Source organism: Bombus affinis, chromosome 8, assembly GCF_024516045.1.
Source record: "Bombus affinis isolate iyBomAffi1 chromosome 8, iyBomAffi1.2, whole genome shotgun sequence".
NCBI classification, from domain to species: Eukaryota; Metazoa; Arthropoda; class Insecta; order Hymenoptera; family Apidae; genus Bombus; species Bombus affinis.
Window position 1 is genome coordinate 10,115,354 of NC_066351.1, and position 17,689 is coordinate 10,133,042.

The 17,689-nt window shown below is 36.6% G+C and overlaps 1 protein-coding gene across 7 annotated transcripts in view; it reads left to right on the forward strand.

Annotated features, from left to right (window-relative positions):
- Positions 1-17,689, forward strand: part of LOC126919335 (uncharacterized) — a 292,145-nt gene that overhangs the window by 186,100 nt on the left and 88,356 nt on the right. The gene's annotated exons all lie outside the window — the stretch shown is intronic.

Sequence of the window (17,689 nt, forward strand, 5' to 3'; positions counted from 1 at the left end):
CCATGTGATAATTCCTTCGTTCTTTTGTGTCTCGGGCGCCTGTCTTGCCTCCGCGTTATCTGATACGCGCGCAAAAGTTTTCTTCGCTCGCAGTTTTCGTCGTTTCACGCGTTATCGTGGAAATGGTAGACGCTCGACGACGCGTTAGTTACGTTTTAAACGTCACGGAATTGTTTTATTTAGCAGAGCCAAGTAATGAAAATCACGTCGCTGCTTGGCATTGATTGAGTGACACGAGTCAAAAAATTTCAAATTTGCTTTTATTAATTTAGACGTCCACGTTATTTTTCTATTTCAGTAATTTCAGTCGTTGGGCTTTAAAACAGTTTCGCGTGAGAAGGCGGAGTTGTTACTTTTTCCACTGTCAACCAATGTTTTATGACAACACCGGCTTATCTTCGGTTGTTTCGCGACGCTACGAGCGGAAGTTCGTAGCGCTTTCGCAAGTAGTGTGTCTCGTACTAGGTCAGCCGTACAATGTCGTCGAAATAACTCGCGAAGATTTCTTTGTAAAATTTGGGAAGCCTCTTCCCTAAAATTTAGATTTTTCAAGTTGTGCCATTATCGTTGGCAAACAGCGACGTGTAAAAATTGCACGGACGCAACATTATCAAGGAAACGTAAATGGAGCAAGTTATCGTTTGTCCAAAGTACAAGAAATGTATCGGGATAATAAATTCGAGACATAACAAGAAGTTCTAGGAGGGAAAGTAGTTTATTAAAATAGCATGAGATACTTCTATCTTTTGAATTTCGTAAAACTGTAGGTTCTACATCGAGGAGGAAATGAAAACGAAAAAGATATGAAGTAAATTCTTGAAATTCTTGTTCACGATTGCAGCGTGAATTTAATGGAATTTAGCGATGTAAATGGACCAGGAGGAATCAGAAATAAAATATTGCGTTAATGGATGTTTCCTTCCGTCATTTATAAATAATGGTTTACGTCATTTCACGCCTTATCGCTATAAAATTATCTGTTGAATAAAAATATCAGTTTGAAGCCATGGTGTCCGTTTTGACTATTCAATTTTACCGGTTTATTCCACGCTAAATTCGTATTAAAATCCTATAGGAAGAGAAATGAAATGAGAAATTATGGAACAAACGCTTCATGACGAGTTCTGCTCATTAAAAATTCCTGGGCTCCTTATTAAAGTCTATTTATCTGTAGTTACAAGTATTACGTCTCAATTTTCGTCGTCATTTACAGCGAACAAAAGAAATTACGCAGAGAAGAAATAATAATGTCTTGCGAATTCAAGCCGAACCGAGGGAAAGATGTCTGATTAAAGAACGAAATGAACCACGAAGCTTTCGTTTCGAATGACTTTCTGAAAGGAAATTAAACGACCGTTTCTCTCTTTCTTCACTCCGTGACAGCTTTTTTCGAGTGTGTTCTACTTCAGTTGGTTCGACTTAATGAAGTGCTTAATGCACCGTGATTAAGCGAAAGAGCGAAGTACGAATGAAGAAAGGAGAAACACGTTATAAAATACTCTCCATTCCTTCGATAATAACGGGATATTGTCGACTTCGTTTGCCGTGTCGTTTGCTAAAGAGATGTTCTCGAAAATCGTAATCTATATAATGGCTATTATTAGTAGCGATATGGCGATAATCTTCACGTTTGATTATTAAACTGAACGGGAAATGTAAGAAATGTGGAAAATAGTAAGCAAGATATAAAATACCCTGCGCTTTTTCTCAAAGTTGAAGAATACTTCACGTTACAGTCTCCGAGACGTTTATTGAATTTAATATCGTTACATTACCTGTATCGATTTGTCCACAGTATCTACTCTTGGTCGTAAAATTCAATTTAAAGAAACAGTATTTCGTGTATGAGTTGCATTGTGCGTTGCATTATTATTATTAATGTGCTTCCGCTTTTATGATAATGCACTGGCTCGTCATGGGGCGACTGTAGCTGCTTTTCTCGAAAACAAACGAATTAAAGTGTTGCACCAGCCACTCTGTTCGCCAGATTTAGCGCCGTGCAATTACTCTCCGTCTCCGCGGCTTCAAGTAACAACGAAGGGCAAACGTTATGACAGCATTTAAGACATCAAGAAGATCGTGACGAGTATCCTCAAAGTAAATGCACAAAAAGACAGGCAAGAATTGTTTGACGCGTTAGTTGTTAGTGCGGATGGTTGTATCGCCTCAGGAAGAGAACGTTTTGAACAAAATAAAATATTTCCCGCAAAACGATACCTCTGTTATTTTTAGAAAGTTCGACTATCTTCGGGACAGACCCGTGTACATCGTTAGAGTCTTGCAACGATAAAACAAATCTTTGTCCTACCTGTTTTTCCTTATACATTTTCCATAGACGTATCGCTGGAACGGAAGAGCCAATTACACAAGCAGAGACAAACTTCGGTGAATAAATAAAGCGGCGGACAATTATAATTCAACGGGATGAGAATAAATGAAACAGTAAATTAACGACGCTTCCTATTAACGGTCCTCAAATTACCGGCCACTCGTTATTTCGTGCCGTGGTCTCAATGCTGCCCTCGGTAATTTTAAATTAACAGCAACGCCATGGCGAAAGATAATACCGTCATCCGGCTGTGTAAAATTCCCCCTTTTCCCTTTCTGGCCATCATGGAAAAGCTAAGATCTCCTGAAAATGTCGCGGAAATTCTGATGCCCTGTAGCACCGCGATAAATTAAGATCGCAAGGCTGGAAATCCGCGAATTTTCCTCTATATACGCGCTTGAAAAGTGCCAGCCAAAATGATAGAGAAAAGAAAGCTGCTTGCTACGCTGCGTCTGGCCAACGTGTGTTCTCTTCTATGGATTAGCTGATGTGCGTGCTTTCTCTACTAATCTTCGTGTTCTTGCTCATTTTCGCCGACTGTCGACTTTATAAAGTAATATCAAGTCACACTCGTGACATGGATTAAGGATCAAGTGGTTGAAACGAGTGCAGCTTGTACTTGCATTCGAAATTAAGGTTAACATCGAACTTTCATTCCAAACTGTAGTCATTCCACACTACCGCTTTATTTTCTTAACTTTAACAGAGTTAACCGTATTTCGTGGACAGATTATCGCAGATGTTCAAATAGAAATATTTGAAATGGTTGGACAGGTGGATGAATCGTGTATATAATTTTATTATACTTACTGTTGCCAGATCTCTAAATAAATAATACAAACGTGCGATCTATTGATTTTATAATATTGTTTTCATATTGGTTAATATCGTTCTCAATTTATAATTCGTTATTAATCTATACACGTTGTGTACTGTAATTACAAATGAAGCAAGTGCCTGGATATTTGCGAGGAACGACATTAAGGCTATCAATTTTGTAATGAGTATACAAGCGTATCACAAATTCCATCCATTTCCATTTTCTTTTTCTTTTCGTTCCTTTTGTTTACCGAGAAAAAATCCTGTAACGTTCTCTCGATTCGATAATTTCAATGGCAATTATATAATTCAACGTAGCATTATGTTATATGCAGTTGACAAGCAGCTATAACATGGATTAGTATAACTTATGCAATAAATTGCGTATTTAGTGAAATTAATGGGAACACGCGACATTTAGATGACAGAATATTCAGCGCAAATATTGCACATTATATCGAATAATATTCTGAAAACAGATAATTATTATTTACATATCGCGAGAAATTTCGACGTCCGCTAGCTATACGTTAAACTATTAATAAGTAGCTATAATTGAATAGCGTAGGTAAATGACATTGCATATATTATACAGCTAAGATAAACGAAGTTATTAGTCAGAATATTCGAGTTATGGTATTTTAGAAACTTACCAGTTTTTTCTTTTATAATTATTAGACGCGTAAGGTAAGATTTCTTAAACATTAAACAAATTCTCGAGAAATCTCCGTAAAATTAAACAAAACTTCGTCAAGACGATCTACGTCGTGGAACGAAATTTCTGAAAATACGGTACGAAGGTGGGATACTATTTATTATGCGTAACGCCGCGAAAAATACTGAATTTATACGAGCTATAGCAATATATTACGAATTCAGGATACGCGCTTTAACACATACTCTTTAAAATTCACATGTTGGTTGAATAATTCATTATACGACACAGTGAAAACTCAACGATCGTTATTTAGTTGAAATCGTTCATTGATATAGACCGTGTCAAAGAATAAACGTTTCAGCGAGCGAAACAAATGTTTTAACAGGTGAAGCCGGCAGAGGTGGAATTTAAATATCTCATTAACAACAAGAATTACTCCGAAGTTTACAATACGAAGCGAACATCTATCGTTTGCCAGAACTTCAATATTTCGATTTGACGCGTTATTATCTTTACAATCGGGAGAAGCAACGAAAACTTGCATTTTCAATATTCCCGCATTTCCTGTCCGATAGTAATTAACGTACCATAATTTTATACTTCTGGCTGTGAACTAAATGTGCACAACTGAATTAATGAATACTTTAGAACGTGTAGACAACTGAATGAACGAATACCTTGATTGTTATACTACTAATTAAGGCTCACGGTGTACATAAATAGATAATGTTTCGTCGAAAAGACAATAACTGGTCCGTGTGAAGTATTTAAAAGTCCCATATAGCTATCAAAACGATGTTCACGGATGTAGACAAGCGGCAGATCCATTGTCCGATTCGCGTTTGGCATAACGCGATGCTCTGTACGATGTGCAATTCGAGAAATTCCAAACTGTCCGGAATCACGAAAGCTTCCTGCTCAGACATGACGGGCTGTGTTGCAGCGCGAGCAAGGAATTGTTGCTGATAATATTAGCGCGATTCAACGCGTCGCGTTTTGCGGTTTGTACCGTGTCGGAATTACACGATATTCACGTGATTAATGTTGTTACTATTATTGCAACTCGTTATAAGTTTTTCCACTATTCTCTTAAACGGGAATATACAGCTCTTACTGTACAGGTAGGCGATCTTATCGTATAAAAAAACAAAGGGAAACGTAACATAGTATTTTTGTGTTTATACATTTTTCTTTTCTTCTGTCCTTCGACAGAAAAATATAACAATGGAAAAATAATAATTCAAATCCACTCGGAGCCACATGTGCGACTTTAAAGTTATTCCATCAAAGGCAAGAAAATTTTCTACGTTGTTACATCTTCTTATTTTCCTTTTAAGGAAAATAGGATCATATACGATCGTTAGTCAGTCAAGACACACACACACACACACAGAGAGAGAAAAAAGAGTACGTGAATCATTAAGAGGCAAGATGCATTTTCGGTTCAGCGCTGTTTTAATTGAAAAATCAATCCAGAGCTCAACCGGACTCCGTTAAGCCGGCCGGCATCGATTACCTATTTTTCACGTAAAGCTTTTCATACGATGCCTATAAAACACTGCATTAACGGAGTAATTTGTCGGACGCCAGACGAAAGCCGGGGGTTTTTAGTCTTTCATGATCGAAAGGTTCCGAGCGCGTATCCCCTTCGAAATTCGGTTCGAAAGGTTGAAGTCGCTCACGGAATTCCGCGGGTGTCGTGAAATTATTAACAAGCATCGTCGTTGAAATTACGGCGTGTCGTTAATTTTATTCCATTTTGCATGCAAATGAGCCATAGCGAGAGGAATATCGGTGGACTTCGTTCACTATTCGTCCACGAGTTTAGCTCGTCTCGAAGCTTGGTTGGCTGAAGCTTTAGAAAGCTCTTGTTGTTGCTCCCTTCGACTCGATCCGCGTATCCATCTTTTTCCATATGTATATTCGTTTTTAGAATGATTAATGTCGAGAATGGAAACCGTAGATAGTTTATATCGGAATCAAAGATGAAAGCAGTGGACGCGAGTTGGCCGGACATCAGCAAAATTGATACGAGGAGATATTTGATGAAAAGATACAAAGACGACCAGCTAGAGTTGAAATGAAAATGCTGCGAGGAAAAAATAGTTTCACGCGTTTGTGTAGGGCGTAGACGATGAATAATATTGTAGATAAGTAAGATAATATTTTACGATGTTTACGGTTGATTGCATATCGTTAAATATTTGTTAATTTACAAATTTGACAATTTCGAGGATTGTTGTAAAATACGAATAAAGATATTAAATAAATAAAAATTTAAATATATATAATATAAATATTTAAGACAGATACTACTACCATTACAATGGCATAGTGCCCACATTTAATGTTAAAATGACGTGTTAATTCGTCTTTTTTGCGGACCCACAAACACGCTAATATCAACTTGCGTAACCTATGCGTAACGTATGTTCCCTTGCGAATTATTTGTATTTTTCATCGAGCGAAGGGTTTTGTTTTTGTTCTGTACATTCGATATTGTTCTAGAACGAAACTAACACACGAAACTAACTTCTGTCCGTGATTTTATTCGTATTACCAATATACGGAACAATTTTTGAGCAGATGAATTTTTATGAATGAGATACCTACATATTTTTTATACCAACAACTAGGTTATTCTCAGTTGTAAAAATAGGAAGAGAAAAATCATAAAGAGATTCGATTTCAGAAGAAACACAGTGTAAACAGTAACCATCGTTATTTCATCTGTATGAAACGTGGGAGCGTATGATGCAAGCTCAGATATCAGGCTATTTCTCAGTTTCTACGAAATGGAACGAGATGAAACGTAGCCTATTTTCTTGTCTAACTCCAAACTCTGTTCCATAGATTTCACGTGATGCGAGTACAAACAGACAAACAAACGGTCGGACAAAAATTCCAAAACTTAGTTTCCTCGACTCCATAGCTCATAAGATGTTTCTCGATAACAATCTTCTCTCTCTTTTTATATTCAACGTACAGACACAGACCTTCTACCGCTTTATCACATACATTTTTCCATCGTATACATCTAACAAATTCTATCTGCGAACAAATCAATCTCGATAACGAACAACCAGCTGCGTTTTAAAAGAAACATTTCTCAAACACCTCATTATGGTCTCCCCCGGGTGCCATAACTCATCTAAAACGACGCGCTCTCACGATCGAATTTAAAGTTACCAGGTACAAACCTTCTTAACTATGTCCGCACCAACTTTTCCTCGTGCCATCGGAACGCGTTAAACGGATCATGAAGCCATCGACGCTGTACTTTCGAAATTGTTAAGATGGATCGCAGCCAGTTTAGACGGTCTCGTCCTATTATTCAAAAGCGGGCCCGGCGCCGAGCGCCATGCATTTTCGTAACAGATGATCGCGCGGATAAGCGTCGAAACGGCGCCATTAAAACGCCACCATCAATCAGAAAACTAGCGTGTCGAGAAGGTGGCCGTGCCGCTGCCAACGACTTGGCTCGATAAGATGCGGCGACATGTTCGATAAGTTGCCTCTATCCGCGCCGAAGACAAACGACGAATCTTAATCCTCGCGCCCTGCCGCGACTTCGATCGACGAGGACGATTCAACGCGTGCCGACGCGTTTCGCTTCCGCTCCTCTGTTTCTCTTGCGCTTCCTCTCTCTGTCCTCGATCGGTTCTTTGCACTTCTCCTCTTTTCTTCACGGCGGATTCAATTCTTGGACACACTTTCAATCTTCGCCGCTTCTATCGGCAAGTCGCGTATCGATTTCGTCGCCTTGCTTTCAATATTACCCGCTCGTGACATTCTTGCATTCGCTTTTACCTGTTCTTCACGGGTACACAGTTACCGGGTCAAAATAGAATTATTTGTCGAACTTTTGCTGCATGAATTTTCGTGTATTTCTATACGGAGCAGCGCTTGTTAAACCTTTCTCATTCGCGACTCGAGTTACGTACACAAAAAGGTACATAAAATGGATGTACATCGAAAGATTGATCGATAATAGATGAAAGAAGTTAAATTTCAAACGATTCTCCGCTGTATTTATGATTTGATTAGTCGTTATCACTTGTTGGGCAAACCTAAGGTATATCGATAAGAGAAATATGCTTCTTTATCTTTGCGCAAAGAATTAAATCGTAAATGATGAAGAACGTTGTTTTGTAATATTTAGATACGTAATATAAAATGTTATAAGCGTGTTTATGGTCATTTTAGAAATTGCTGCAAGTTCTGTCCCAGTTGCTAGCAAAATCCCGTTGAAACGATCTTTTAAGAAGCTGGTGTTTTACACCGATTTTGATGAGTAACTCGGTGAATTTTCTATGATCTTTTAATGACAGATGATTGACATTCTTTGTTTCATTGGTGCGCGGCAGTTGCAAAGATTTTCACGACCCCATAATTATGAAAACACTGATACAGAATGTAGGAGGTGCATGTTCGGAAAATTAACGCTCAATAACGCTGCATCCTTTCGGTCATTTTCAACTGAAGAAATTTCTCAAATTAGAAATCTGAAAGAATGTTGATCCGAAGAACGTCGATGGTGAAATATGAAAAATCGTTCGATGCAGTGGCAGAAATCTAATAAAATATTTGATTTTTCTTGAAATTGTCCTTTATGCAGTTTTTGATACTAATAAGAATCTTAGCGGATTTTAGTTAAAATGAGCTCGAAATTGAAATATCGTTGAGATGGCAAATGATAAAGATGGGAGATAAATTATTTAGTAGAATATTAAAATATGTCAAAGTGAACATTATTTTTTGCTCGAAAATATCACGAAGTAGAATGGATCCAGAAACAACAATACGATAGCCAGGCTTTACAAACATTGAGTGTACGGAAAGACAAAGATCAATAGTCACAAACCAATTAATCTCTCGACCTCCTCTGACTGATTCTTTTATTTCGCTGTCAATCAATCTCTGTGGTGTTATTCCGTGGTTATTGAATCAATCTTTTCTTTTGTCAAACAAATAAATATACGAATTTCCTTCATTTGAAAAAATAGAATTAAGAAAGTAGTACTCGAATAATCAAGTTTATCAATAAAAATTATATTCCTATTATTGATCTAGTTCATCGTATTGTTTGTATAAAATGATACGATACGAGCAAATAAATTAGAAACATTTTTCCATCGTATCTTAACCAAATGCTTATACAGTATCAAAATCGTTTTCGTACAAATAAAAATTTCAAGTTCTGGTCTTTCTATATATTTAATACTATGATATGCTGATAAATATGCTACCATAGTGACTGATATTATTAGCAGGGAATTTTATAAGTCACAAGTTGTTGCAAGTTACTAATTATTATCACTACTCATAAATTTGTCTTGTATTACAGCAACAAGGGACAGTTTGTTAACAAAATACATGAAGTTCAATGAGCAAAGTTTTCAAAGCTAGAAGTAAGCCGATTGTCCTACTTCATTGTGCTCTTATTTGACAGAACCTTGTAATTGAAAATTTATTACTTTTCAATTTATTACTACCATCACACCCAGTTCTATTTTTATATGATTTTGATTTAATACCGCTCTAAAAAAAACACACACACAATTCATTTTTCCTTTTATACGATTTAATTCGATCTAACGTAGTTCAAATAGCGCTTCTCGAAAAATGTCCATTTGAATTCAACACTGTACATTCGAAACTTTTTTCGGTATATTTTTTTTTCTCGGTTTACACTCTGATTTTAGTTTATGTTTCTCTTGGAATTCAATCACCGGCTGGCGGCGATTTTTTACCATTTTATTTTCCACTTTATTGGAAAAATCATATAACCTACTGCATCCGCTATAAAATGACAACATTGAGTCCCAGTAAATTACCTGAAAATTCCCAATTTTCCTTTCGATACATACATCAGCTTTGATTTCTTATTTCGTGCTTGGAGTTACTGTCGATCGAGCAAAATTGAAATCCCTAACGTGCATCTAAATATAATTGTCTTAAAGTTCACGTAATAAAAAAGTGTGTTTCGGTTGATAAAAATTGAATAAAGAGGTAAATAAAGATTTTTCTACGATTTGTTCTCCTATTTTTTCGTATGTATTCTATGTTTCTTACACGATTTTCTCGTGAAAAACAGAACCAAAATAGTATTATTAATATGATTATTTTACACGCAAGAGAATCTTAGTGCCATTTAAGCTACGTTACACGTATCCAATGCTTTGCAGAAAATATTTAACTCCAGAATATTAAGACTTTGAATGTTTTATCTGTGATAACAAACAGTATGAGTATGATCTTGATGATTAAAGGCGTTCCAAAGTTTTGAGTATGTGTGTGCTGAAATCGAATCACTTTGAGGCAAAAATCTACGAAGTAACGAAGAGAGATTGCTTGCTCTGTTCAATTATTCTCTCTCGCGCTTTACTTTCTCCCGGGAATATTATAGATTCGTGCAAATATTTGAAATTAAATTTCTGGTGAATTGAATTGTTTGATCAGAAAATATGAACTGATAAGTGAAGAACCAACATACACACGGACCAGAGTATCGTAATCACATTATAGAATTTTCTGATAAAAGTGCAAAAGGAAATGAAATCAAGTACATGCTTGCCTTCTTACTGAATAATGCATTAATAACAATAATAACAAAGCGATATAATGGTTTCTTTTTATGAAATTATTCTCGATTACACGTGTTCGATAAATTTAGCCAAATTTCATTTCTAATTGACCACTTCAAAAACATTTTTCCTTTTTTTCCGATAATTCATAATTTGAATTATACTTTTTATATCAGTTTCACGTACATTTTTCATTTATATAAGGAACAGTTGTTGAAAAGGAATAAGCGATATTTTTCTCCGAGTTTCGCGATAAAACTTTGAAGAGACATTGAATATTCTATGGGATTAAGCTCATAGTTAAGAAGCTTAGCGTTTTCATTGCTGTTATTACTCTGTCGCCAGTTATTTCGTTTTTAAAATTTTATCTTCTTGCGAAAGCTCTCTGGTCTTCAATGAATATTGTCATATTCACGATATTTTTTCGAAAGATATTTCGTTTCGTCCGACTTTAATCTTACCAACGTTTCATTTCTGTTTATGAATATGTTTCCTTTTCAATGAATCTTCACATGCATGATAATAAATTTCAAATATTTTTCCCTCCATAATATCAAGCATTGCATAGTTGTGATTAAATAAATAATTATCCGATATGAAATAAACTTTTCAGTGCGGTAATTCTGCAATCTATTAATAATACAGTAACAAATTAACTTTATGTAAGTTATATAGGAGCTTCAGAATATAGAAAGTTTTCTAGAAAGTTTTCTATAGGAAGTTTATAGAAAATAGAAAAATAGTGAAGAAGTAATATTAATAATAGTTATTCGTAAATATTTTTCGGCTAAGAAGCACAACATATTATTTAAGAAATATTTAAAGGGAAGCAAAAGCTCATTAAAGAGTTAAATCCTCAGGCTCCTCAAAATTCTCTTAAGCGGTGAAACGTCCAATTAATTATCTCATAGAAGATTCGTTAAATGAATTGTTAATGAACTGTTAAATCCAGCCTGAAGCCATTAACAGCTCTACATTTTCTCTCTCGTATTCGTCTTACTTTTACAATTTCTTACGTTAAAACAGATAACCGTTCTACTGTATTTCTTTTCGTATCGTTGAAAAAGAATAATGTACATTCATCTCGTAAAAAGAACCTTACGATCACAAGAAACAAATAATTTTCTTACCAATTCGATTTATATTATTACAAATTTTGTAATAGATCTTTTTGCAAATAATTGTTCTAATCTTTTTCTTATCTCTGGTACGAGTCAGTTGTTCGAAGGAACACGTTGCTATAATTAACTACAGTTAATAATCTACAAATATGCATTGCGACAGACTACTAATTCTATCGTGATCTTTAATTTTATTAATCATAATTCGCACGGTTCTTACGTTGTTATTCCTGATGGAATAAAAGTAAGAAAATTTAATGAAATTTCCCAAATACTTTATGAGGCAGAACATGAAAGATATATGCAGAATTTTTATGGCTGAAGTGGTAGGTAGTTTACATCGATATACACGAAATGTCGACGGAACCATAAAATTGTCGCGATAGCTTTAAAGCTCTTGGAGATTACTTGTTCCATGCTCTCCGTATTTTCAACGTTATCTTGCGGTCTATGTATATGTCATAATCTATGATTTATTAAATACGTTCTGTTAATATGCTGCAAGAAAATTCACAGTGGCATATGAAATTATTACGGAACCTTTTACGACCTCCCTGGCCACATTTTACGAACGGTTCCTGCCTTACGATCTTCTTTAAATTAACGCATTAAGGGATAATGAAGAAGGTTCAAAAACTAACGTGTATTCCGATACAAACAAACAGCATAAACCTGATGTTTCTTGGATTTTTCGATACCTCCGTATCGATGATCTTTAATAAAAATTGGAGATGCAATCAACTCGCCGATGAATAAAGAAGTAAAAGGTACGAACAACCCTATAAAATACGTCCACCCTTGGGTGGAAATAGAGAATAGAAGCTAGTCGAGGTATCCGATCGTGGTATCAGACTTGGATACGATGCGAGTTATCGATGAATGAAATTCTTAGCGCTTCCCGGAGACTATCGGAGAAAGCAATTCCCGACGATCTCTTGAGGATACGTCGGCTATACTTCATCCGCTGTTTTATACCGCATAAACTACAAGCAGCCGCGTTGGATCGTCGAATTCTTTCGAGATCCATTAAAGGATACGTGGATCCTTATATCTCGTTCCGGCATCAAATTACGGATTAGTCTCTTCGAGTATCTTTGAATGCTTCGTTGACATCATGTGCTTCTTTTTTTATCAGAGGAACAGAAGTAGAAAAGATTGTGAGGGGGGGCGGAAGAAGACACAAGACGTTTCGTTGTAATTTCGATAGAGTAGATAATGAGAAGAGCGATCCAAAGGATTCGAAGAGGAGCCTCTCGCGTATAGCGTGGCCTGCTTCGACTTAATTGACTCAAACCCCTGGAGGATTATCTATGAGTTTCGCCTTCCTAGCCTTAATCCTTTGGTTAGAGCCAATTCGCTTGGTCTCCTGTACACATCGCCAACAGGATAGGCACAGACTGGCTAATCTCGAAGGGATGTTGCGGAAGACGCGTGAGGAATTAATGATGTTGATGGATGGTGGAGGATTAAGCGGTGAAATGTACAAGAATCGATGCGAATGGAGCTAGTCTTAGGCTCTTGCACAGTTTACGTGCAAAGTTTATGTATCATATTCTATACAAATTTGCATAAAGTAGAGCCATCGTTAAACATTCTATTATTTCAATCTATCAGTTATCGAAGAACATAATGCCTGCTGTATGTCTGTTATAACGTGTTGTTATATGTATTTGAGTAAATGAGACAGCAAATGAAAAATGATTAGCGTGTATCATACTCCCATGTCAAAGATTTAGATAGCAATATCAAGAAATATGGCTTTCTTAGATATTAATTAGATATTAACAACAATCGTAACGAATAAAATGAATTTTGGTTATTATACCTGTGAATGGTAGTATAGGTCATCCGAAAAATTTCTTTCGTTTTATGAGGAAATAATAGACGCACAACGTTTCTTGTTTTATATTATTTTGTCGAAATACCTACGATCTATTTTGTTCTGTTGAGATAAACACCGCGACATTTCACACACTTGGTTTCACGTTTGTAAGAAAGTGTCTTTCTTTCACGTCACGAAAGAAAGACACTTTTCGGACAACATAATATTATCTGACCTACGATAATGGAAAGCTCGTGGAAATCAGGTACATTGGCTCGATGACTCGACAAGAATAATTGAAGACAAATCTCTGAATATTTCAGAAATTACACGTCAAATTTTGTCGATACCTCGGCAGCTTATTGAGATATTCGATCCGCGGCAACGAAGGCCATTTTCTTGAGAATGCACGTTGTTCGTTGTCGCCTTATTATTTATCTAACGGTGTTGCGCTTCACGGTGTCTATACAAATTGCGAGATCAGCAATTCAATTACGAAAATCGTGGAAGATAAACCCCCTGCGCGAATACCGGTTCCGATCTCTTTGAAATCGATATCGCTAATGCAATATTAATCTGACCTGGCGCTATACCGGCCGAATACGGATCCGTTGGGAAATAATTACAATGGAATCCGCTGGTTAACAGAAAAGGGACGTCAGGACGGTCGCCGGTATAACGGCGGTAATTAATTTTATACTTGCCCGTTATCTGTCTATTGTGGCCTGTAATGGGACTGCCGACAAACGGCGTAATGTGTGCGCTTCAGCTGACACACGGTCGATTAATTGGACTTTACATACCACCGGGTTTACCTGCGTATACGGAAACGTCTTGAATTCCACAAAGCGCTTCGCGTGTTTGACTCTGCATCCCTTGTAACGCAAGCGTAGGTAGTCGTGCACTATGAAGTAGAAATGCTTCATTTCATGCCATAATTCGCTGAAACGTTTCTTTTCATTGCATCGAGTCTTTGTTTTATGATAGATTTATTATACAGGCTAGCCCATACATTATCGATATATTCTATAGGTTCAATGGATAAGAAACAAATTTTGTACGAAGATATGTCATTGGAATCATCGTTAATAGTTGTAACAGCAAACGACGATATATTAAAATGTGCAGACGTAATAACGAACGCGTATGAATAGACGAAGGATATTTACGCGTAATATTAATCAGAAGGTATGATAATTTTAACCAGTAATAAACGAGAACTTCAAAGAGTAATAAATCAAATTTTTTTGCTGATCTTACGTTGATAGGATTGGTGAAACGAAGCCGTGGCTGCAGTCGTAGAAGTACTATGATACCTTTTGATTACTAGCTCCTCATCTATTCATACTTTGCTCGTTGCCGCTCGTTTCGTAGATTTTTCTTTCTTCTAACTCTGAAACGATGCTTCCAATGATGTATATATTTATATGACATTTTGTTTCTTATCTTAACTTATAGAATATACTGGCAACGTATGAGCGGAGAAACTTCATAATCGATATTTAATTAAAGCAGCATATATTCATATTTAAAAATTTCTTTTTCCTAAAGAAGATATCAGATTCTATAGGTATCAAATACTACGTTCAATACTTTTATATATTCAATACCTTTCTGCAGCACCGTGGAAATGAACCAAGTATAAAAGAATATCTGGAAGTCTTATTTTCCAATATTGCTAAGAACGCAGAATGGGGTCGGATAAAATTTGCTTTGCGTTGTATGAAAAGATATTGCCCTTTATCTTCAGCCTAATCGCAGACAAAGATTTCGAAAATAGCGTTTATAAAATGTAACGAATCCTATGTGCCTTCTAATCCAATCTCTTCATTTCCAACTTGCCTTTCTTCATTACCAATAAACGATAGAATACGCTACGTTTCATATTCCACTCGTTTCATACTCTCCACTCACGATATCGCGATAAATACAAAAGTCCGCACGATCGAGTATGAGTTTCGTTCTTCGAACATAGAAACGTCGCAAATGATGCGAAAGGCCAGCAGTTTTCGAAAGAAACGACAAGCCATTTTCGATATCGATACGAAAGATGCTCGATATTCGCGATCGTAAAAAGGAAGGGCGTGATTCTGTCGTCTCGGGCGAATCGGAATTATCGTGCTTTGGTTTAAAGGACGATTCCGGGCATAAACGAATCACGGTTCATTCATGAAAACCAGTCGCGTGCTTATGCATCGCGTGAATTTGAAAAACTGGACAGAGCATCGGGAATATTCGAAAGGTACTTGTACGACACGATAGCGTGTTCGAGCGTCGTTTCGATAAACTTTTGACGTAGGCGCTCTCGCGAGAAAAGGGAACAGCCCATCCATTTTAACGTCGAGTCATGGCGAAAGACGACACGATACAAAATCCTGTCGATGCGATGACAAGCTGCATCAAAGCTCGGTTCCGTTCCCCTCTGTAGTAAATTGGACTTCTCTGTCGAGCTTTTCTCCTTTGACTTTCGTCAACCGAATGAACGCGGCCAAGTCATTTTACGTCTAACAACGAACGACACTGTTGCTTTCTTCGCTTGATTTTAAACAATTCGATTTACTTCTTCTATCAAGCCGTAGACGTGTCTGGGACTTTTGTTTCGCTAACGCGTCACGATATTTCCAAAGGAAGGAGAATGTTTTATCGCGATAAATTAAAAATATTTGTCACGAAATTATTTATACTTATACGTGTATCAATACAATTATTATTAATGGATTTCTAAAAGGAATTAAAAGCATCAAAACATTTAGCTGGCAAAAATATCGAGATAGAATTACATCGTGAATTACGAAATCTTCCATTTAATTTTCCCAACGCCAAGAAGATAATAGGACAGTATTGATGCTTACGAAGAGGGGAGATTTTCAAGATATTAATATAATACAGTGGAATCTCGATTATCCGACGTGATGTGCACCGAACTTGCCTCGGGTAATCGAATACTCCGATAATATGGAGCGGTGCATGGCTGTTAATAATAATTCCTGCAATAAAATTGTACAAATCATTTCGATAATATAATATTGTACGTGTATCTAAGTTTAATTAACTATTTAATTGATCGAAAGTTTGATTACCCTTTATACAAAACTTTGGAAAAAGATTATGGTAAAGATATGGCAAAGTTCAAAGCACCTCGGAACAATACGAAACTTTGACTAAAGGGGACTCGCATAATCAAGATTGCTCTGTATTTAACCCATTATTTTTATGATTTTACGTAGATATGTAACTTTCGTAACATTGTGTTTGTCCGCGTTGTTTTATTTTCTCGCGTCAATTCTAATCTAATCGCGTCAATTCGTATCTTCCCATTTTTTCTTTTTTTTTATCTGGATGAATTTTACAACCAATTCTCATTGATAATTATAAGTAAATTTTCCTGGCGTGGTACTATGTCGTGTTTAATAAGTATTTATCGTATGTTTGATTCGAGATATCTTCCCATTGAACTGAATTTAAATTACGCGTAAATACGTATATTCAGGAAACAGAGTAAAACCTTCGGAGAAAAGGCGTATCAAAATTAAATCATTTTTAGGAATAGAGAACAGGAAGAACGTGAACAGTTCTCGGTAAACTGCCGCAGTGTAATTTAACATGCGCGACAGGGGGTTCGCTGGAAAAACGACACGAGCATTGCACACACACGTGCTGATTCAGGGTTAAGCAGAAAGCCGGTGGAACAAGGCACGGTGATTCGATTACCACGTCGTCGATCCGAAACGCGCTTTTGCACGCAACGTTTGTCTTAAATCGCCTGGCGACGCGATGCACCCTCATTCGATAAGCGGGCACAACCCTTCCATCATGGCCGCAGAGTCACCCCACGTCAACTAGCGTAGCTAATGGCCGAACGAGGGAAAGAAACGAGTGTTTCGAGCATGTTTGCGATATTTTCCGTGAAAAATGTCGGACAGAAATGTAAACGCCTGATTCTTACCGTAAATTAGATATACCTTTTCATTTTTAAATCGTTAAAGAACGCGAATGCTAGTCGCTTCAGGATTGTAAATAACAGGGGAAAATATTGGATAGTATTAGTATTATGCTGTTATATAATACACGAGATTAATAAAGCTTTTACGTGTAATATTAGCGTAACGGTAGTACGTGAAATATAAATATAAACATGAAAGATAGAAACGTTTATATTTGTATTATTAACGCGTTGACGTCGGGCATTTCATTTAAATTACAATATTCGCCGCACCGAGTTATTTTGTCACTTAGACGTGTCAGGATTCACAACGAAACAGATAGCGAACGAAGTGCTAAAAACAAGATATTGCGTTTTCTATCGACTAGAATATTTCATACAGCGATATATCTCGTTTCTCGACGTCGTCG